Below are 25,279 nucleotides of genomic sequence, written 5' to 3' on the forward strand. Positions count from 1 at the left end.
GCTGAGATGGGAGGATTAGCCGGCGAGAGCGCAGTCAGGAAGTAGACTGTGCAAAAGCAGTCGGGTTCCCACCGTTTCCAAGCTCTGCGGAAGCCAGTGCAACACTTGTCCTTACACGGAGGCTTGTGGTAGCGGGCTGCTGAGCTGTCGCAGCGGAGATTCAGGTGGAGGGGACCCCCGTACTGCGGCATACGGTACGTCCGCTTCCCGGTGGCCCCAGCGCCGGCTGCCTGCAGTGTCGAAGGTTTTGCCGCGCGGGGACTCGAACACCGGGCGACAGGCCCGCGCCGCGGCGGCCCGGCCTGCCGCGTGCCCCAGCCGCCGCCGCCGCCGCCGCTGTATCGACCGCCCCCGCAGCGGCAGGACCGACCTCTGACATTAGGCCCCCTGCCTCCTCCCACGCGCTCGCTTTGTCCCGCGGCAGGCCGCCCGTTTTGTCCCGTCTTTCCGCTCTGCCCGCCCCTGGACATCGCCGCAGTGCCGGCTGGTCTGTACTGTCCGACGTGGGAGCTGTTGCTGGGATGGCCACTTCATGGGATATGCCAAGGCAGGCACTTGTCGTTGGGTTGCACAAGCCACACGACGGGAGGAAGTCAGTCGTATGGCTTTGTGGTCTCAGAGCTCCAAGGGATTGTTCAACCACCTAAGGTGAAATAATTTTCTTATTCGGACACACTGGTAACTTGCCTAAGCAATGTGTGAAGGAATAAAAGGAACGCTGTGTTCTATATGAAGGGCTTATTTCAACAGCGGTACAACTCCATTACCTCCACTTTTCTGTCTATAATGCTTCTTAAATTAATAAGCCAAACAAACAGAGAGAAAGGTTCATTTGCAGCAAGAAGCCATATGCTTGGATATTTATGGTATCTCAACTGCAGATTTTTCAGCGCTCATTTAATTTTAGGACTCTGTATCTCAATATGAACAAAAATGGACTTGTACCACTATAGAAATAAGCCCTTCATATATAAAAAAGGGGGAAGAGTTGGAGCGCCATAGCTTAGCTTTAGTTCGTGGTAGTTACAGTCCTCCTGCACTGAAGATTTCAATTTTGAGATGTCCTAATTTGACTAAAACCGGTGACAACAGCGAGTTAAAACCGTGATCTAAACTGTTTCGTTCCTGAAACAGGAACGGAGACATCGTTGAAACTACGTAGGAACTAAATTGCAGTAGTTTAAAGTAGGACCCCTTCTGCGTGCAGAATATTAATTTGTTAATATATTTTTGCACTGAGACGCGTTTCCCCGTTTTAGCAAGGCATCTGGATGCATAAAAAAAATCAATGTTAAGCACTCAGAAGGCGTTCCTCTTTTGAACTACTGCATTTTACATAGGAATGTAGCTGCTGCGACAATGGCAACCACTTGAAAAATTTTTACACTGAGGTAACAAGTGTCTTCGGATAACTCCTAATATCGTTTCGAACCTCGTTTTTCCTGGGGTAGTTGGCAACTCGACGTGGCATGGACTCGACTAGTCGTTCGAAGTCCCCTGCAGAAACAATGGGCCATGCTGTCTCTACAGATGTCCATAATTGCGAAAGTGTTGCCGGTGCAGGATTTCGTGCACGAGCTGAGCTCTCGATCATGACCCACAAATATTCGATGGAATTCATGTTGGGATATCCCGGTCGCCATATCACTCGCTCGAATCGTCCAGAATGTTCTTCAAACCAATAGCGAACAATTGTAGCCTGGTGACGTGTGGTATCGTAGTTTGGGACCATGAAGTCCATACAAATTGTCTCCAAACAGCTGAACATAACCAATTACAGTCAACGATCGTTCACTTGAATCAGAGGACCCAGTGAGCCATGGCTGGCTCGCGTCATGCCTTTTTCTTTATCATTTGTTGCAGTCCCCAGTGGTGTCTTATTTCTTCTTTGATTACCGCCATAACGTTGCTGACTTCTCTCCGTGAGTAGCAGCAGCAGCGTTTATCGATACTAATGCTCCTGTACTATCTTTAGTGTGACGGATATATTTGCCGGGTTCGCCGTTTGTGGCAGTCGGTCGGTTGGGGCAGAGCAGCGAGGAAGTCCCTGTGGCGCGTGGTCAGACCGGAGCCGCTGGCGGCGTGCTCGAGCGGTTGGAGTTGTGAGGTGCTTCTTGCGAGGGTTACGAAGTTGTTAGCCCACCGATCTTGGACACTAAAGTTTAGTGCTCACTTAAACTACTATCAAACCTCAACTGCTCTCACATCTCTTCGTCTGATCCTGGTCGTCGCTTTCTGGGAGATTACCATGACCAACAACGTGTGTGCATTAAAGTCGGCTAGAATTGCAGCCGCCTTCCTGAGTGGTGTTTAACTTAATTTTATTCATTCCTTCATTAGTGAAGTGTACTAGTGGTATCTTCTGCCTTGTGGCCATTGACGTTCTGGTGACCTGCCCTGGTCGTTGACGTAGTTTTTGGCAGTGTATTTTCCTCGTCGTGTTGATGTCCAGCACAGTACGTAGTTAAACATCTGAGATGTTGTTGGTAGTTTTGGGCGTTTATTCTGACTTGGCTGGATTGGGCACCAGTATCCAGAACTTTGTGCTATTGACATCTTATTGTCGATTTGCTGGTCGGGTGGAGCAGAAGTGATCTTGCTGGTTGGTTCATAGGTTGGCTTTCGGTTGGGTTGCTTTCCGATTAAGAGGTTGTCGGCCTGGTTGCCTGTCAATCCTAAAAGTACGTTACTGTTACCTTCCCAGGCCGATCCTTGGAACCTTCTGAGCGCCGCTCCTTATGTTTTACATAGTGATTTCCTTTTTAGTCTCAAGTACTCTGTGTGACCTTCAGCCGAATTTTAGCTTATTAAAATTGCAAGGCTTTTTTTCTTAGGCCTTAAGCATAAAAAATTGTTTCTTGTTTGGTGTGTGGCCTTCAGCCGAGTTTCAGCCTATCAAAATTAAAACTGAAAATTCCTTGTGCCTAGGCATTGAGCTGTAAATTGGTTTCAAATTTGTATGTGGCCTTCAACCAAGTTTTCAGCCTTTTGAAATCAAAAGTTGAAAAATTTTGTCTAGGTCTTAAGCCATAAGAAATATTTTCTAGTTTTTATGTGGCCTTCAGCCGAGTTTTCCAGCTTAAATTAAAAATTGGAATTTTCTTTGTCTGGGCTGTAAGCCGTGAGATGGTTTGGGTTTCGTATGTGGCCTTCAGCCGAGAGTTATGTGAAGCATTTTAGGATAAAGCCTTTAGCCTATTTTAGTTGAAATTTAGAAGCTCTTCCCTTTAGGCCTTAAGCCGTAAAATTGTTTTTTGCATGGTGTGTGTCCTTCAGCCAAGTTTTAATCTCTATGAAATTAAAAATTAAAAATCCTTGTCTTGCCCTTAAGTTATAAGATTGTTATTCTTTAGTATGAGGCCTTCAGCCGAGTATTTGAAGATAAGACCTTCAGCCTTTTGAAATTGAAAGCTCTTCTTCCTAGGCCTAAAGCCGTTAAATTGTTTTGTTGATAAGCGGCCTTCAGCCGAGTTTTCAGACTGCTTAGATTAAACTTTGAAAATATTTGTCTAGGCTTTAAGCCGCAACACTGTTCTTGATTAATGTAAGACCTTCAGCCGAGTTCCACGGCAAAAATTTAAGCTGAGGCTTTCAGCCTATTTATATTGAAGATAAAAAAAATTTCTAAAGAAATGAGACCTCCAGAAGAACTCCTGCACATCAATTCCTTGCTTAGGCCATGTGCCTTGGATTTTCGATGTGGCCTTCAGCCGATCTAAATTAGATCAAAGGAGGTCTTTTGTTAAAACATTGTGAGTTTTGATTCTTGCTTTTGTGAATGTGTGTTTTAAGAAATAAAGTTTATATGTTGAGTGCAACTGACAGTAACTTATTTTGGCCCCATTCCACAAATATAAAAGCATCCGCTCTGTCCTACTAGCCAAGGGATTTCACCGAGACCATTGCATATAAACACATCTGATAAGATTATGGAGATACCACCAGCTTGCACAGCGCATTGTTGACAATTTGGGTCCATGACTTCATGGGGCCTGCACCACAGTTGAGCTCTGCCATCAGCTCTTACCAACTGATATTGGGACTCATCTGACCTGACCAAGCCGGCCGTAGTGGCCGAGCGGTTCTAGGCGCTACAGTCTGGAACCGCGCGACCGCTACGGCCGCAGGTTCGAATCCTGCTTCGGGCATGGATGTGTGTGATGTCCTTAGGTTAGTTACGTTTAAGTAGTTCTAAGTTCTAGGGAACTGATGACCTCAGATGTTAAGTCCCATAGTGCTCAGAGCCATTTGAACCATTTGACCTGCCCTGGCCATGGTTTTCCAGTCGTATAGGGTCCAACTGACATGGTCACCAGATCAGGAGAGGCCCAGCAGGCGATTTCCTGCTGTTAGTAAAGGCAATCACGTCGGTCGTCTGCTGTCAAAGCACATTAACACCAGATTTCGCCGCACCGTCCTAACGGATACCTTCATTGTACATCCAACATTGATTTCTGCGGTTATTTAATCCAGTGTTGCTTATGTATTTGCAAAAACTACACAAATGACTCCGCTCTTGATCGTTAAGTGAAGGGCTGGGCTCTGAGAAGTATGGGACTTAACTTCTGACAGACCCATAGAACTTAGAACTACTTAAACCTAACTAACCTAAGGACGTCACACACATCCATGCGCGAGGCAGGATTCGAACCTGCGACCGTAGCCGTCACGCGGTTCCAGACTGTAGCGCTTAGAACCGCTCGACGACTCCAGCCGGCGTTAAGTGAAGGGTGTCAGCCATTACCCTGTCAGTGGTAAAAGGCACTGCCCGAAATTTGGCATTCTCGGCACACTCATAGTACTGTGGATTCTCTAACGATTCCGAAATTTAATGTCCCATGCATCTAGCTCCAGCTACCATTCCGCATGCAAAGTCTGTCGATTCCCAGTATGTAGCGGTAATCACATCGAAAATCTTTTGGCATGAATGAGCTGAGTGTAAAAGACGGATCCGCCATTACACTGCCGTATTATACCTTGTGTACGTGATGCTATCGCCATCGGTATACTGTATGTGCATATCGCTATTCCATGACTCCTGTCACCTCAGTGTATAATGAGTTCATTGTCTGAACACAGCATACAAAATTTTGAAAAAATACTTTTACCTGTCATAAGATGATTTATTACTAGTGTGGGTTTAGATAAACAGATCTACTATAGGCAAGTTTAGATGATAATCATGTTGAGAAAACATAAATATAAATTTGAGCAAGATAAACATAGAAGTTTAACAAATTTAAAAATAATCTTTTGACCATGCTAGTAGTGAATATTTATGAAAATGCAAACGATCACTGGGCACCCCTAACAAATTCATAAATATAACACGTTTGTGCAGTTACAGGACTCGAAATACGTTATACAGTCTCTGCAGTGAGCACTCACTAAAGGAAGCCAAGACAATTAAATGAAGCCCAGGAAGACACCGAGGACAATGTAATCCTGTCATAGATGACAAATGACTGGGAAGATCAGTTAAACGGGTCGAATCGTCTCTTGGAAAGAGATCGTAAGATGAACATTAAAAAAAGTAAAACAAGAGTAATGGAATATAGTGGAATCATATAAGGCAAAGCTGAGGGTATTAGATTAGGAAATGAACACTTAAAGTATTGCATGAGGTTCGCTATTTGGGAAGCAGAACAAATGACCATGGCTGAAGGAGAATACAGGGTGTCCCATTTATCTTGACCACCCTCTCCTAAAGACCTATTCAGAAATGTATCACAGTGTACCATTGACTGAAACGCAACGTTATTAATTATATAACACACATTGACTTTGAGCCAAGGAATACAAACTCGTCCACTCGCTGGAGTTTTCAGAAAACAAATGAAAAGCAAGTAAAAACAAAACACAAAATTCACTTTGCCTCTCCTGTACCATTGGCCAGGAGTAGAACATTCAAAGGTGCTCAAAGTGTTGACCCTGAACACCGATACGCTGGTGCACTCGTAGAATGAAAGAATTATTTACTACTTCCAGTGTTGCCTGCTGAAGAGAATTAGAAGCAAGCACGATACGTTCCTGTATGTCCCCTGGAGTTGTTGGAATATCGCGATAGACAACGTCTTTAATGCATCCCCAAAGAACAAAGCCCAGAGGATTTAAATCAGAAGATCTCTTCGCCAAGTAACTGTTCCTCCTCGCCTAATCCATCTGGCAGGATGCCTTCGGTTCAGAATACGACGTGCACGCAAGGTATTATGTGCTGATACCATCGTGTTGATACCACATAAGCATTCTGCTTCTTAGTGGCACTTCATCCAGAAGAGGAAGAAGAATTCATCGGTGGAAGTTGGCATACGCTGTGCCGTTTAGGCTACCAATAACTGTAGTACCAAGCATCGCACACCAGACGTCAACTCTCCATTGACGCTGATGTTCCAGTTGTCTAAGCCATCGTGGATTGTCGCTGGACCAATAATGCATGTTCCTTGTATTTACCTGTCCTTTGTTTGAGAAGGAACATTCATAGGTAAATAGAACATTGAAGAAGAAGTTCGGGTTGGCGAGGATTTGCTGCTGTGCCCACTGACAGAACTGTACACGATCCTGGAAATCATTCCCATGCACTCCTTGGTGTAGGTGTACATGATAAGGATGGAACCAGTGGCCTGTAATAATACAATGCACACTGGTTTTAGGAATGCCAGTCTCGTGTTCAAGTTGTCGTGTGCTCACATCTGGATTCATAGCAACAGAAGCGAGAACAGTAACTTCGGCAGCTTCGTCTGTGCGAGCGCTTGGACGATTGCGTTGTCGTGGGTTGAAACTTCCCGTTTCCTGAAGCGTCGCAACAAGATGAGAAAAGATCTGTCGGAAAGGTGGCAAGAAAAAATGTGTGGAACAACTTGACTAACAGCAGGTCTCGTGTGACTGGGGCCATCCTAAGGCACGATACAATAGTTACTGTGAAAATGTAGGCATGTTTGGAGGTTAAAACTGCATAGCAAGACTACGGCTTGGCGACAGTAAGCAAATGCAACTGAGTGTATGTTTCCATATTTATCCCGTGTAAGGCTCTTCACCTATAAACAAGCTAGCATGGAAATCTGCATCAAACGAGTCTTCGGATTCAAGACCACAATGACAACAACAACACCAAAAGCTACATTCCAGGAAGTCGAGATATGACACATACAAATTAGTAATGAGCTAGTTTTAACTTACGGAAACGAAATCTTGACTAAGTGAAACAATATGTTTGAAAGCAAAATCATAAGAAAAATATTGGAATTCATATTATGGAGCAATAATTATGACTGGAGAATACCAGATATAGTTGAAGTTTGCAATTTTTTTCAAAGAACCAGGAGTTGCTGTGAGCATTTAACTTTAAAGATTACAATGAAAAGGGCGTGTTCGTGTTATTAAAACACCACCGAACTGCGCTATCAAGAGAGTGACAGAAGAGCTCACCACTGGAAGGTGACCTTTTCGAAGCCCACATGAAAGATAGCTTGACAATAACCGAAGAGATTTGGAATCTTTAAGGCAGAGTACAGTGGACAATTACATATGAGGGCAGAAGAAATATACACCTGCAAGGCTTTTATAGCTTAAAAATACAAATTTCTCTCGATCCTAGCGTTTGTCACGGTGTACAGGGTCCACTTTTCTGACGATTTAACAAATTTACGTAGTTTTACGTTTTTGGCCGGATGCCTTCGACAAACTAAGAGAGTGAAGACACGCTCGCTACCTCTCTCTGTATAGTTTAAATTTTATTCTGTATGTCATCATATTTTAATTGTTTATGTATCTTATTCTCTGAGGCAAATACTGTAGACCAGATCAGAACTTGTCTAAACAAACGTGGTAAGATGCTGGGATACCATACATGGTCTGGCCGATGTACTAGACTAAAAGGTCGCTGGCCGGATTTGACCCAGGTCAGGATCACGCCCCTGTCTCGCAAGCTAACACACTGAGTGTTGAATAATTCGAGAAAGTCGATAATAATAATAATCATAATTATAATATTCCAGTCATGAGACGCACAGGTGTGTAAACTTCAGGACGACGGTAACCTTCGCATCATGTGTCACTGCTAAATAACATACCATATGTGATCAAAGTATCCGGACACCAGGCTGAAAATGACTTACAAGTTTGTGGGGCCCTCCATCGGTATTGCTGGAATTCAGTATGGTGTTGGACCACCTTCAGCCTTGATGACAGCTTCCACTCTCGCAGGCATGGGTTCAATCAGGTACTGGAAGGTTTCATGGAGAATGGCAATCCATTCTTCACGGAGTGCTGCACTGAGGAGAGGTATCGCTGTCGGTCATTGAGTCCTGGCACGAAGCCGGCGTTCCAAAACATTCCAAAGGTGTTCTGTAGGTTTCAGGTCAGAACTCTGTGCAGGCCAGTCCATTATGGGAATGTTATTGTCATGTAACCACTCCGCCACAGGCCGTGCATCTCGAACAGGTGCCATCCCAGAACTGCTCTTCAACAGTAGGAAGCAAAAGGTGCTTAAAACATCAATGTAGGTCTATGCAGTCATAGTGCAACGCAAAGAAACAAGGGGCTCACGCCCCCTCCACGAAAACACGAGCACACCATAACACCACCGCCTCCGAATTTTACTTTTGGCACTACAAACGTTGGCAAATGACATTCACCGGGCATTCGCCATACCCACACCCTGCCATCAGATCGCCACATTATGTACCGTGATTAGTCACTCCACACGTTTTTCCACTGTTCAATCGGCCAATGTTTACGCTCCTTACACCAAGCGAGGTGTCGTTTGGCATTTACCGGCGTGATGTGTGTCTTATGAGCAGCCGTTTGATCATGAAATCCAAGTTTTCTGACCTCCCGCCTAACTGTCGCAGTACTTGCAGTGGATCCTGATGCAGTTTCGAATTCCTGTGTGATGGTCTGGATATATGTCTGCATTTTGCACATTACAACCCTCTTCAACTGTCGGCGGTCTCAGTCAGTCAACAGACGAGGTCGGCCTGTACGTTTTTGTGCTGTACGTGTCCCTTCATGTTGCTACTTCACTATCGCATCGGAAACAGTGTACCTAGGGATGTTTAGGAGTGTGGAAATATCGCGTACACACGTGCGACACAAGTGACACTCAATCACCTGACTACGTCCAAAGTTCGTGAGTTCCGCGGAGCGCCCCATTCTGCTCTCTCACGATGTCTAATGTCTACTGAGGTCGCTGATATGGAGTACCTGGCAGTAGATGGCAGCACAATGCACCTAATATGAAAAACGTATATTTTTTTTTGGGGGGGGGGGGGGGAGGGGGGAGGTGTCGGGATACCTTTGATCACATAGTGTAGTTCCGTAAAAGTCAGACCATACAAAGTATGATATTGCAGTGCCTGCGTTGTTCAGAAGCACGGCGCAGTTTTCTTTGAGACATGTATGCATGCATGAAGGATCAAAGCATCTTACTTCTGAACATCGCAGGCACTGCAATGTCTTGTTTATTCCCCCATCCCGCAATTTCAACTATTCAACTATCTCCCCTGTACGGGAATATATATATATAATGAACGTACTAGCGCGGGTTATAGACATATGGTTGGCGACATACGGAAGTTTGAATCTTGCTGTGGGGCGTGCTTGGATAGCCTAATGGTAAGGGCCGCGATAGGTGGGAAAACCAGGTTCAAGTCCCGGTCCAGCACAAATTTTCATTGTAGTCATTGAATTATGCTGCTTATGGTCGTCCATATACAGATAGAGCTTCTAAAGTGCGGTAAAGAAGGTAATCGAAAGAAATACGCAGTAAGTTTTTTAGTCAAAGACGATGATTACGCTAAAGTCACCGCTTTTCATGTAAAGTCCCCTGGACGTTAAAATTGGGGTGACAATAAGATGTTTTATTACCACGGACGGAAATGCATACTCCCATGCTCGTCCCAACATTAGTATGGAGTTCTTGTGCAAGGGAGTTCCATTCCTCTACCAGCGCCGCTGAAAACTGCTAGATGGTCGCTGGTGCACGTGGTCGTGCTGCAATACGGTCTCCCCAAGGCGCTACACACGTGTGCTGAACGGGATTTAAGTCGGGAGAACGCTCAGGCCAGTCCATTCGCCGAATAACCTCTCGTTCCACGAGTACCTCCACCTGGGTTGTTCAGTGCAATCAAAATCCACTACTGTACACCTACACTATTGATGACAAACAGCTGGAAATAGTGTCCACCGTAAAATATCTAGGATTAACTACTCAGAGCACCTTACGTGAAATAACCACATAAAACAAATTTGTGGGAAAATCAGATGCCAGTCTCAGTCACAGGAAGAATCTTAAGGAAACGTAATTCATCCACGAAGGAAGTGGTTTATAAGGCGCTTGTTCGCACGATCCTTGAGTATTGTTCATCTATCTGGGATCCGTATAAGGTAAGACTGGTAGAAGAGACAGAGAAGATCCAACGAAGAGCGGCGCGTTTCGTCATGGAATCGTTTAGCTGGCGCGAGAGCATTACGAAGATGCTAAACAAACTCCATTGGCAGATCATACAAGAAAGGCGTTGTGCGTCGCAGAGAGATTTACTGTTGAATTTTCGAGAGAGCTCTTTCAGGGAAGAGTCGGACAACACATTACTCCCCTCCACATACGCCTCGCGTAATGACCACGAGGAGGAACTTGGGGTTATTAGAGACAGTACAAAGGCTTACCGACAATCATTCTTTCCACGAGTTATTCGCGAGTGGAATAGTGTTGCAGGGCTCTGTTAGTGGTACGAAAAGTGCCCTCTGCCATCTAGCATTAGGTGGTTTGCGGAGTACGTCGCAGAAGTAAAAGTAATCCTTGAAAATGAAGTCAGGAGCGAATGTACTACTGGAAAGACGCACATGCGGAAGGTGTATGGTGTCATAATAAAGTTGATCGGTGAGCATACCGTGTTCAACTTGGAGGTCAGTATGCCCATGCAACATTATGCATGCCCACACCACGACACCTGGACCATCAAGCCGGTAATGTTCCACAATGCTGGACGTACCTTCACATGGTGAGAGGTGAGAACAACTGATGCAGCCCGGAACGTTGTCGAACACGATCGTTTCAGTGATCCAGGTGTTATTGTATGAGGAGGCACAATGTTGCATTGACCTCCAAATCTTTTAACATGCTACACTCACTGGTCAATGCAGGGACGTAGCCAGGGTTATGTCAAAAAGAGGGGGGGGGTGGAGGGGGGAGTTCCGATTTGTTAAAGAGAACCTTAAAAAGGCCCATGTTTGTCATTTATAATGAAAATACACTAATCAGTCCTTATAGAACATTTCAGCTGAAGGTAATGTCAACTTTCTTCAAAAATTTAGCGAGGAAGGCAAAAACCTGGATCTCTCCGAATCCAATGCTAGGGGAGCTCCAGTTAGATCACGTGGCTATTTCTAAATGGAATTTTATAGAAATCATGAATGTAAAACTAACAAGAAACAGGGAATTTGATTCTGATCATTACCTGACTAAAATTAAACTGAAACTACTCCCTAATAAAAACCGAAAGAGACAGCAAAAATTAACTACATATGATACAGGCAGGTTCAACATCACTAAAGAGCTAATAAAAAATTTTCACGAAGATATTAAAGTGACAAAATCAGGGAAATGGGAAGAAATATCGAAAGAAATCAACAGGGCAGCGAAAAATGTATTTGGAACAACAAAAATGAAGAAGAAAATCAGGTGGAATGAAATCTGTGAAGAAGCAGTTACAGAAAGAACAAAACAGAGGAATAAATGGAAATGTTCTGGGAAGCCTGAACATCTTAATGAATTTAGAATGCAAAGGAAAGAAATAGTAAGAATGATAAAGAGTGCTTGAAGATCTTTCAAGAAATCACAACTTCTTGACATACAAAACAACTTTGTAAAAAGTAACTCCTGGAATTTTTATCATATGTTTAAAATTCATCTAAGGGGCTATCAAGCTCCAAGTATTTTCTTCACAGATGAAAATCGTAAAGTAGGCCTAAGCAACAGTCAAAATTGTGAGGTACTAAGAAAGTATTTTGAAAAATTATTGAACTGTGAAGAACCAAACTGTAAGGTAGAATGCCCAGATCTCCATGAAAATGCAGAAGCTGATCCACCACCCACAACTGAAGAAATTAAAAAAGCAGTAAGTACCGTGAACAACAACAAAGCCAGTGAAGGAGACTCTATTATAGCTAAACTTATTAAATATTCTCAACCAAAAAATATAAATAACCTTCAGCTCATGTTTGATGAAATATTGGAAACTGAAAAGATACAAGAACACTGGACAGTGGCTCTCATCCATCCCTTACACAAGAAAGCTACTATGCAAAATGTAAATAACTACAAGGATATATCTTTGTTGCCATTGAGTTATAAAATATTTTCAACAGTGCTAGTAAACGAGGTAGAAGCAACACTTGATAGCCATTTGGGAGAATATCAGAGTGGATTTATAAAGGGCAGATATTGCTCAGAACAGATTTTCAACCTAAAGTCTATAAATCGTCACAGGCTTACAAACTCCAAAGATACAGCTGTAACATTTATAGATTTTAAAAAGGCATTTGACTCGGTTGATAGGGAAACAATAGATAAAGTGATCAGAGAATTAGGCATCAAATTTAAATTACCAAACCTTATTCTTGAAATGCTCACAGGCACCAAACCCAAAGTAAAGTTTCGGGGTGAAACATCGAAGGTATTCAACATGAAAGCAGGTGTAAGGCAAGGTGATGGCCTGTCTTCACTCTTCTTCAACTGCATACTAGAGAAAATAGTAAGAGAATGGAAACAAATAATAAAAGAACGGAAGCTGTCACCAGTCAGACTGGGAACTAAAAAAAAGGTATTGAAATTCACTGTTTAATAACTGAAGATTAGATACATCTACCAACTAAACAACCAATTGTTTTACATGAGAGGTAGACATCTTCGGTAATTAATTATTTAAAAAAGTATTTGTTGTAATTTAATTTTGTCACAAACTTTCTGAAATATCATTAAGTTTGTTTAGATGCTCTTTTAAGCACCAAAGAACTATATTTTATAACGATAGCATAAGTTTTCATTTCCATTCCCTTACCACAACATTTAACGCATCATCTGCTGTAAAATAATACGGATAGTGTACTGAAATTCGAACTTCTGAGCTCAAATAAGGCCAAAAATGTACAGTTGTTGTTCTTGGCTCAAGTACAGGAGGCAACAGTCGATAATGCTATCAAAATATGGATACTTTAAATCTATCTATGGTTCTGTCAATTCTTGATAGCACGCATCCATTTTTCGTCGCATGACTGATAATCAAAATATCTTTCAAATCACAATACAGCAACTAGGTCGTGCGCATCTTCATTTATGTGATGGGGGTGGGGTGGGGTCAGGACGCCCTGGACCCCGCCCCCCTTTGTCTATGTCCTTGGTCAATGTCATTGTAACATCTTCCCCGTTTGTGCTGTGGTGTAATCGGCGCTGACTTTGTTTTCATGCATGACAATGCGCTACCAGATATAATAGCGCAGGTGGGGGAACTCTTGACTATAGAAAAAGATAGTCCTTGGTTTATTGGACTCACTATATGGAATAGACAGCTGACAACAACTGAAATCTTGACACAGGTTACACATAGACAGCCGTCACGAAACATCAGGAACGTGTTTATGGAAGTTGGGTTGATATCTTCAGTTTCCTTGCATTGTCTCAGCCTGACACTACATCACAGGTAACAGAGACTTACAATTTGCAAAGCCAGAGTCAAAACGGACATTTTGTGGCATCCTGTGCTGTTCAGTGGTGAGTCTCGCTTCTGTTTGTGGCAATCAGATAGACATCAAAGTGTGCATAGATGACTTCTTGAAGGCAGCAGTTCTCAAGGCCCATACCTCTACAATAACTGGTGTCATGGTATAGACAGCTACTTCATATGACAATAAGAGTCATTTTGTTGAAGGTGTCCTGAAAGCTCGTCAGTATATTGCAGGAATAGCATACCATACTCTCATTTCCTTCATGACCAGTGTACCAAGTGGCATATTCAAGCAGGGTAATGCAAACCCCATGTCCACATACGTACACCTTGAGGAGTGTAAACATCATTAATTGTCCAGTCAGTTAACCTTCATTAGTCACCCGCAGACCATGTGTACGATGTCATGGCAATAAGTGTACTTTCATACCAAAATCAAGCCAGCAATATTTGTTACCTCACCCAGCATGTGATTCAGCCATAGCAAGAATTTCCTCAATGTAACATTCGGAGGCTGTTTACTTCTAGGATACAACAAACGCAAGATTGTGTTAGTGTCCATAGAAATCACACCATATCCATGATGAACATCAGTTGCAAATAGAATGAGAGTTTATTCGTTTAATATCGATAAAATGGTGAATATTATCACAACGTTTAACATGCACTGGGTTGGTGCTTCATGGCATAAGATTTTACATTTCTGTCTGGCCTCAGGTGCCCTGGCTGTCTGACATTGAGACTTGGCTGAATGACCCAAAACATCTGAAAATAACATGATTCATCCAGTGGGGGACCCACTTTGAGGATCCTTTCAGACTCTTGAGGTGCTGATAACGCTATCTTACAAGAGTAAGCCACATCCCTATGTTATTCAAGTAATTACTGAATATCTGGCACTGTTTGTGCCCCTTATGCGCCCAGTGAGGTGTGTTAACAGTAGAGGAGCAGTGTATTTTGCAGTCACGAAATTGCTGATGTCAGCATCAGCATTCCTGGAATCGCTGACACCAATATCCGGTGCTCATCCAGTTGTGCTTGTTATATTTTGACGACAGCAGCATCATCGTTCTGGAATTCTGGGATCATCACATTGGGTGCTCTGGCAACTGTGCTTGTTTTACTTCAATGACATCAGCATCTGAATTCCTGCAATTCTAATATCATCACATCCAGACAACTGCAACAAGGCCACCCATTCCACTGCAATGTGAAGGTCCCCCTCCCCATATCTGTGCCTATCATATCCACTCTCCTTACCCATTATGCATAGAGGGAGCACTCCAATAAATATGAAAGTGTTGCTATTTAAACAATTTACTGTGAATTGTGACGCTACGAATGTGCATCAACATCATCATGTTGTCAACCAAATGCGCTGGAGCCACGAAGTAATAACAGCCAATGATATGCTAATTCAGCCACCAGCCCCTTGATCAATTTTAAGTTTTATTATTCGATTGTGTGAGAGCCATAATTTGCCATTTGTGCTTTGTCTAGTAGGAAATGCTATCAGCATCAATCAGCTGGACAAAGAAGCCAGACAGTAAGTGTCTGTCAATTCCTTTTTCAGTAACAGTATGGTTATTATTAGGAAAACCCACCGATTTGAGCACACATATCACAATATTTCAACATGGCACAAGGACAACAGCTAACATTATGCAACTTGCATGCAAGACTTAGAGATATTGCATATGTATTTTACGTGCTGACCTATAGTGATAGATTAATAACATTATGACATTCTCTGTATGCACTACATATATTTAATGCATTTATTCTTACGTTTTGTGTTGTTGTTATAGACCCTGATCTAGCGATGTAGTAGGACATAGATGTGTTCTGTGATGAAGTATTGTCTCCGCAATGGAAGCCACTGTTCACAGAGTGTCTTCCCAAACTATCTGACCTGTTGTCATTCGTCCGTACAGCGTCACAGGCACAGCAGCAACTCTCTGCAAAGATCCCTGCTGGACCAGGAAACAAACATGTTCCACGACCTATAATTACCTGTACCATAGCAGTAGCCTTCTACTTCAAGACATGACAGTTTATTTGGTCTGCCAAACTGTCAGGAGGAATATAGCATGACAATTAGTAATGTTACAGCTCTGTCAATGACAAATTGATGATGTATGTCAATGAAAATAAATATGCCCTACAATTTTTTTAATTTTAACCCCGTCAACAAATAATGGCACACACACTTGCAGTTTATAAAGTGCTAGCAGTTGACCTTACAGCAGAAGATTCTAGTCATTGTCAGCTTAAGTTTTTAATTTGTGAGGAAACTGGTAGCATTGGTTGGACAATTGACAAATTGGTATGACAAAAAAAATTTGAAGAATGGTAAAACTGGCTGTAAAATTGGCAACGTCCTAGGACATCTAATCCGGAAAGTGGTATACTTGATGTATAATTGGTAAATTTGCGCCATGGTGTCATACGTAAGCCATATAGGGTTACTCCACAATTATGTCACATATGACACAATTACACCTCATTTGCGCTGCACCTACACCTACATCCAGTCTTGCAGATGTGCGTTTGCATTAACAGAATATTTCAGTGCTGTGCATTAACAATTTCTGAAATGTTGAAATTCATATTCACTGCAGTGATAGGCAGAGTTAAAAAATAGAGGTGAGATACTTTGGCGCTACAGTATGTTTGATGTCAGAGCATAGTCCGCAAAATGGGGTTAACTATAAGCATACAAACACTTCGACATTATGGACTTATTACCCCAGTAGTCAAACTGCAGCAGACTGTTAAATACCACACAGCAGATGTTCCTTAACTTATTCGTCAATTGATACTACATGGATGTGGCCAGCACAGAATACAGTGAAGCACATTGTAAACAATTTGTTGGTCTTTACACAGGGTAAAATACATGATCCAGCTACAAGATTCTATTTTGGTGTAAACTGGTAAGCCTCCATTTATTTGCTAAGCTCTGTTTCCATGCATAAAAATATTCTGAGAGAAAAAACTCGATAACATACACTATCTCCACTTCCCTTGAGTTGTTTTATTACTAGTGTAGGATGATTTGTAAGATACTCTTTATTTCGATTCCAGATTCTGTGGTGTTTACTCCCAATACATATGACCTGCAAGCAGTGCATATTTGGGATCGTAAAATATTGAGATATAGTCTAAGTGGAATGATTCCATGAAACGAAAGGCAGCCCTTAAGCAGGAGAAGGCATTTGCTTTACAGCACACACATACAAAATAGTGTAATTAGATTGCAAGTACAACCACATTTAGAAGGCATGCCCAGAAGAACATGTGACCAGAAGTGTTACCATCTCAGTCTACACCTAGATACTTTTGCTATTTGTTTAAAAAAGCATCATCAGTAAAAGGTCGTTAGTCACACTGATTATATGGCTATATTAAACGCCTCTGACAAGGGATCTAAAGCAACAACTTCTGGAGAATTAAATACATACAAATTGACATTTGATACGTGTAGAAGGAGATATGTTCCAGGTAATTGGGATGTATAATTTATTACAAAACTATGCACTGTATCCCTATAGTTTTAATTATTTAAATGTGGCAATGGATTACACAGAGTATCCAAACATCAATATAGGCAGCTGTACTGCAGACATTCTCTTCATGGAATGTTACGTTGCTCTGCTGGATGACTCTTTATTCATTGTCATACGCAAATTATATTTCAAATTCAGTATTGCACGTCTGTCCTGCACAAGACTGTAAGTTTTTAATGGAACATTTGTTGAAGGCTGAGCTAGTATATGACTGGCTATTCCTTGTGGAATTTCCATTAGAAATTTACGTTTGTCTATGTTGATTTGCCAGCTATGTTACTGAAGTTGGATAATTGATATAGAATCGACATCTGAAAGGTGATGGTACTGCAAAACGTGTTTATTATTTTCGGTTACTAACGCTGGCAAACGTACCACCTTGACAGCAGTTATCTTTGGTAGTTTTAAGAATACAGACAATTTCTAGTAAGAATCATTTCTCAATGGCGGTAACTCTGGGGGACACGAAGAATAGATCTACATCTGTAGAAACCTGACTGCAAAGGCATAGATACCAAAAGGAATCAGTGTGTCACACTGACTTAATGTACAATCTTTTAAGAATCTGTAAACTGGTCACGTGACCATGATGTCACTTCTCGATGTGTAAGCTTAGTGCCCTAACACTACAACAGATAAAATTTACAGGTGTAACCATGCTATGGTAAGGTCAATATGCACTAACTCGTCTTGCTCTATCCAGTCTATTCACCTGCATAACCAGTTCTCGATTTTTGTTGAATGTTATGTCCAAAATACGAAATGTGTTCACCATCGTGCAACACTTACCAGGTTAGATTAATAGATGTGGGGTATCATTGTCATGAGAAAATATTATGGAAGCCGCTATTCTGTGGTAATGGTAAAGTGTCCCAGTGTTTCCATGTGCGTGTGTCCAACCAACTATCAGACTGAACCACTAGTTAATCCTGCACACATGTCGCAGATGCTTCTTGTTTAATGTGGATTGCGATGCAGAGCCATCACAACAGCATAATACGAACTATTATTTGACATTTTTTGTGTATATCAACGTCTTCCTGATTTTTGTAATACGTTTAGTTTGATTTAGTTTGCATATAAGTATACCAATACTTACACTTAATGTGAGTCTGCAGATTACTAAATTGGTACAAGAGCACACTCGTAAGTTCACACATGTGCATTTTACACCTGAATAGCACGTGGGAAAAATTATTATAAAATGACATTTTCACTACCCCAGCAATGGGTGGTTCAGGAGGCGGTTTTGGCAGACGAGGTGACTGCCAATGCGTGTCCTATGCATTCGGAAGAGATATCAAATGACAGAACGAATCACTTTTGTAGATGCATGGAACTTTTTTCGCTGTGGGTTTGGCTTGACTGTACAAGGATGTGCAAAGATGTAAAAGATGGGCGGTGGTCATGCTTGGTAATGTTTTCAGCCAACACAATGAGTCTTTGGTGAATTTGAAAGTTAGTCTTCCTTTCTAGAGAACATTATAGAGTGGTGGTGGTGCCATTATCATGTTTAGGTTAGTGATGCAGGTATTTAAAAGGAGACATGTTATCTTAATGTCAGGCAGCCAATTCTACCAATTTCTTACACGTGAAGTATGGTATATTTCAATACCTTTTATGGCCGGTCACTGACAAGAGCGGCAGGCGGACAAGTTAACGTCATTTTCACCATATCGGCAACACAGTAGTATAATACCTTCTTTGTATATATAGAGTAAATACTATAATTACAACCTGAAGCCTAACACACAAAAATAGATCGATCATATGGTACATAGTGGCATACCTGCAGATTTACCATGTCAGTGGACAGCATGTTTGTCCTGACAAGCTGAGGTCTGCAATACTTTCAGCAATCACCAGCTTGGTAAAAATGCATGTGTGTTGGCACAGCAAAAACAGTGAGCTTCCTAAAACAGATATTAAGTGAAACAAATACTCCAACATATGGCATCACTAATGCATTTTCACAGAACCTGCATATTTAATGTAAATGTACGACACAGTCTCAATATTTGTGATGTGTTTACACAAAATGTCCACTACTCTGCTGCTAATTACAAAAGGCATTAATTAGCTAATATTGGCTACCAAATCTTTCTTTTTGGTACAGTTCACGCACACATTGCAGTGTCAGACTAGCTCATTTCTCCAATTATTTTAACTCTACTTCTCACTACTGTGGATGTGGAGGTCAGCATTCACCAATCATTAATGCACAGGCGTCAAATATATTTTAATGTAAATGCACATCCACAAGAATGGATATATTTATGCAGATGCCAGTTCTTTTTTGGCTGGTTCATCTGAAATTTGATCTATTCTACCTATTGTACCAATTTCCTTTTTGGCTTCCTACTAAATTGCCAATTTTACGCCAATTTTTCCAGTATCCAAATATGGCACAACTCGACTAACATTTTTGCAGGCTGTGCTAAGGCGTCATATTTTATACCGTCGAAGTATCTTACTGCGGCCTATGTACGAAGTGTGTAATATGTTTGTTTGCAGCTTGTGATGGTGTATGTATTATGTATGCAGGGCATATTTGTGGTGTAATGGAGGCATATGTGTGTAATTGTGGCATATCTGCATCGTATGTGGCGTAATATGGTGTAATTGAATCGTATATGTTGTGTGTATATTGTTCCGGCGCCAATCTACCAACTATACAGCCACTTTAACATTTTCTGGATTTGATTTCCAGTCAATTTAACAATTATGTTGCCAGTTTGCCAATTTCCAGATTTGGTGTCCTACCAAATGGCAAATTTTACAGCTAATCTAACCACTTTCCAGGTTTTCGACGTCCTACCAATCTGCTAATTGTACAACCAATGCTACCAATCCCATAACAATTAAAAAACGTGGTACAGCTGACAGTTACAATACTCTGCTGCTGCAAGGTCAACTGCTAGCACTTTATAATCTGCAACTGCGAAATGTATGTTGCTATTGGTTGAGAGGGTTAAAAATTAAAATAGAATTGTGCAGGACGTATTTACTTACACACACACACACATTCGTGTTCACATTAAAGATGAGTAGTGTTCTCCACACTTCCGCAAATGGACCTGCTGCAAGCCAGTGATTCCTACTATCATCAAGCAATGTAGATCTGATAAAGATATTTCAGAAGATCGAAACCAGCCATCTAAAGCTAAAAATTAATAACTTAGGTGCGATCATCATAGTGTTTATTAAATAAGCTATAATATTAGTAGATTGCTGTTTTCCTAGGACAATGTAGCAAAACATTTTACACACACACAAACTCAACTTTTAACGGACAGTTACAGTAATAACCACTTGTTGTCATATTGTCATGCTATATTCCTTCTGAATGATTCGCAGTCCAAATAACCTGTCATGTTTTGATGTAGAAGGCTGCTGCTGTAACTCAAGCAATAATAGGTTATGGAACATCTCTGTACGCTGGTCCTGCAGTTCTGCCAACATTGGGTTAGGGGATCTTTGGGCTGCAGACGGTTGCTGCTGGGGCTGTGCCACTGTGTAGTCGAACGACAACAGACCCGATAAATCGGGAAGACATCTTGAGGACAGCGGCTGCTGCTGCTGAGGCAGTAATACCTCACTTAACATATCCACCACCAAATTAGGATCTGTAACAGCAAGAATAAAAACTAACTATAGATGCATACTACATATATGTAGTGCCTATTGAATACATCATAACGTTATCATTTTATCAAGATAGGTCATCGCGTTTGTGAAAGACACGTCAATAATTCATAAGTGTTTCATGGAAGCCTAACAACATTGCCTGCTACCCTTCAGCCATTTTGGAGTGCTGTGATTGCCATGATGTCCACGTGCAGATTGGTGAGTTTCGTTAATAATAAACATACTCTTATAACAAAAAGAACTGACAAACACTTACTGTCCGACTTCTTTGTCTGGTTAATTTTTGTTGGTTGCCTTTAAGACAGAACAATGTACGTATGGTAGGTGATGGCACTTATACAAGCGAAATACAAAAATTAAATTTTGTCGATGGATGGGGGGCTGAACTAGCACATCATTGTCTAGCACATCAGTGTTCCTGGGCTCCGGCGCAATTGACGGAGAGTATGAAGTCGTTGATGCTCATACGTAGCACAGAAATTCGCGGAAAATTGTTTGCACAGCACCGCATGCATATTAATTGGAGCACTTTCACGGCGTGCAGGGGGCGTACGGAGGCGATATGGCGTACACAGGTATTGGGTGGGGGTTGCCTTCACATGGCAGTAACGTGATGATGTCCTGGCCTTGGTGCAATTGTCCAGATGTGACGATATCAGACTCCAGGAATGGTGACACTGATGTCATCGAAATATAACAAGCACAATTGGCTAAGCCCCAAATGCTAGCGTCAGTGATTCCAACAATGCTGGCCGGATTATTCACTAAATGAATTTTATCCATAGAGGATGCTGTTGAACTCCGTGGGTGTTCCTTTACAGGGTGTAGAAAAATTTCCGTTACCAGTCACATCTTCAGGCGTTTATACATTCATCCACATGTTTATATTGCTGGAGATCACTGTATAAATACAAAATACTATTTGCTGGTGACTAAATAGATTCAAGTGGGACAATAAATTGTAGGTGGAAAGGCAGCATTTGTCGAAACCAGATCTGTACTAACATAAACATGAGGCATCGTTATTATAGTTACGCTGTGGTGACAGTTTTTCCACTTAGTTGCACACTTGTTATCGTTAATGATTAATGCTTCATCTTTATGTAAGTACAGATATATTTTCGACAAATGCTGCCTTGCCACTTACAATTGTCCCACTTGTGTCTCTTTAGTCACCAGCAAATAATTTTTTTGTATTTATACAGTGATCTCCAGCAATATAAAACGTACATGAATGTATAAACACCTGAGGATGGGCACAAGCCAGAAACCGTTAGTGTGACAAATAAATAGCATTTTATTGTGATGGATAGCGGAAATTTTTCTACACCCTAGATTATACACTGCTTCCCCGTTGTTAACAATTCTAAACATATGCATTCTAGTGGCTGTTGTCTCTTAGAAAAAACGGCAGTTCTAATCATTAACGCAGCCGCCGATGGTGTATACCTGTACCAAGTTACGTTGACATCCGGCCATGTATTCGGGACGCTTGAGTTTGTTTAGCCAGGCAGGTTAAATAACGAGACAGTGGAGACATAACTCAATAGAGGCATTTGAAATATTTAGCTCTGGTCAAGAGAATTGTGGCGTTTCTCTTACTTAATGGGTCTGGTCGCTTTTCATTTAAACTGCTATCTGTCCCAAGCTCCAGTCTTTGAGCTCTTGATTTCTACTATAATTATGGAGAAGATGAAACGTCCGTCAAAAAGGTGACTGATACACTAGATCCCCGAAAGTGAGGAGCGGATAATTGCCTGAGGTGTCTATTTGTGATCCAAAGTGTTCATCTACTACTTACAACGCAAGTCTCTTCCTAACGTTAATGTTTGAACTCGTGGAATTGATGTCTTTTCCAGAGACTAAATTTTTTGCTCTAATTCCCCGTAATATGCTTGTAGTCAATAAATATCTTGCACTGCACATAATAAATTAAAAGTTGATACAGTTATACACATTCTCTCAAAAGATTAATAAAAACAATGAACCGCTTGAATATCACAAGTTGAACTATTTTCATTAAGGAAATATTGCAAATACCCCGCCTCACATTCGCTGGCTAACTTTTGAATGATTCGTGCAAGCAATAATAATATCAACCAAATATCTGGTCTGTTACAACCAACATCAGTACGCTAGTGTCAGACGAATATAAAATAATGACTAGCGTGTTCACAGTTTAACTCAAATCTGTCTTTACACGGCCACAACTCACGATGCTCTTTGTTGGTTGTGTGATTGTCGGATTTCCATAGCCGCACACACTGCTACGACCCAGATAGTGTGTCCCCCGGCGAGTCGAATTACTTTACTATCGCAGTTTTCAAATAGAGTTGTACAAAGATTACCTCCCAGTTCTAGAGTGGATTCTATTGATCAGAAAATGGTTCCACACATGGCCCTAGCGTTTGTGTTTGGAAGGAGGAAATAAAATAAAATAGCATGTATGACCAACGTAGTCGGACCATCAGAGAATGTGCAGAAACTATAGCACAGTTTATAAAATTACTTGACTTAAACAGCGTAGATGCGTATCTAATAAAACAATACGTAGTGCGAGGAATTCTCCATGCTATACAATCTCATAAATATCTTGTAGAGACACAGCGGCTTCACATGTACGAGGTTCTGGGTTCGAATCTCTAAAATACACGAATTATTTTTTGTTTTTAAAACTTTATCGACATTACTACGATCATTATTTTTATTCAGATAATTAGTTTAAATGTAATTTTTAATTTCATTCCCTCGACACATAATTTTATGTAACATCAGCTTCTATCCTTCGTCCTCCACATAAAATATATATTCATGTATTTTTAATTATCTTTGCGCAATAATATGGATTTAATTTCCTTTGTTTCACCACCCTGTTATTTCGTCCACATTATTGCGTTCATTATATCTATTTCTCATTTTTCTTGAATTTTGTTTTACTTACAAACCCATTTCCATTTAAATTTTCATCTGCGTTATTTTGCCCATAGTGCAATTAGTATTTAGGTTATGTTTTAAATGTTCGTATGAAGATTACCGTGCAAAAACCTGCACACCTTGTAACAAAACTAATTTTCTCTCCATTCCAAAATTTAAACAGATAATATCGCCCTTCTATTTTCTAAATTATAGATCGGAATTTTCAAATAATTGATTATCACAATAGCTAAACATAATTAAATTCATATCAACGAAAACTGCGACTGGAAAAAGAATGATATAAAGAAAAATGAAACAAATGAAAAAGTTCATTCGCCGATTAAAATGATTTGCAAAGGAATAGAAATAAAAACTTACATTTAAACCAGTTAACTGAATAAAAATAATAATCGAAGTAATATCGATAAAGATTTGAATCCACAACCTCCTGCTTCTGAATCTGTCATCCTATCCATTACACCACGCAAACAGTCTCCACAGTGAAACTTTTTACTGCTATTGAGTATCACACAAAACTCTGAATTTGTTTTGTCAATTTATAGCAGACGATCGCTCACCGGGGTGAATGGCTGCAGTATGTGATACCTGAGATCTTAACCTACATCACCGTATAAATAGTCTCAAAAAGTGTATCGCAGCGCTTGGCATCTCTCCTTGGGAGCTCAAACAGAATAAAGTATCTTCTTCTTTTTTAGTACCTTTGTCCTGCACCAGAGAAGGGTCGGCGTCGTTATTTACGGATTTGGCATTGTTAGTGTAAGGGCTTAACGGATACCCTTCCTGTCACCACCGCGTTATCCATGTAACGTGAGCGAATATTTCTAAACGTTTGCGAATCGTGAAACTGAGGCGAGACACTGGGATCAGCCCAGTATTCACCTAGTGCGATGTGGAAACAGCCTAAAAACAACTTCCAGGAAGCCCAGCGCAACGGTTGTCCTTCTTAACCCGCAGGGCGGATTCGATCCGGGGCCTGCACAGCTCCCAGTGCTGACAGCGGCGCTTTAGTGCGCACAGCTATCCGGATGTGTAAAACAGAACGATTTATCTCGCACAAAATGACCTCATCCACGCAAATCAGCATGGAGTTTATAAACATGGAACTTTTCTCACAAGATAGTCTTGAAGCCATGGATCAAGGCAGTCAGATAATGAGTAGCACACAAACGGTTGTTAACTACAGAACAATAAAAAGGGGTACCAGAGTAAAACTGTGATTGGACAGAGTATTTCTTGGTAGAAAGTGCGCAACATGCTTTGTACGGAGAATAATCGACATACATAAAAGTATATCAAGTATTCCATATGTAAGTGTGTTGGAACACTTTTAAATCATGTTGTATATTAATAAACGGCCACACAATATTAATAGTATCTTCGGAATTTTTACAGATCATATAGTTGTAT

This window comes from Schistocerca nitens, chromosome 1 (genome assembly GCF_023898315.1).
Source record: "Schistocerca nitens isolate TAMUIC-IGC-003100 chromosome 1, iqSchNite1.1, whole genome shotgun sequence".
NCBI classification, from domain to species: Eukaryota; Metazoa; Arthropoda; class Insecta; order Orthoptera; family Acrididae; genus Schistocerca; species Schistocerca nitens.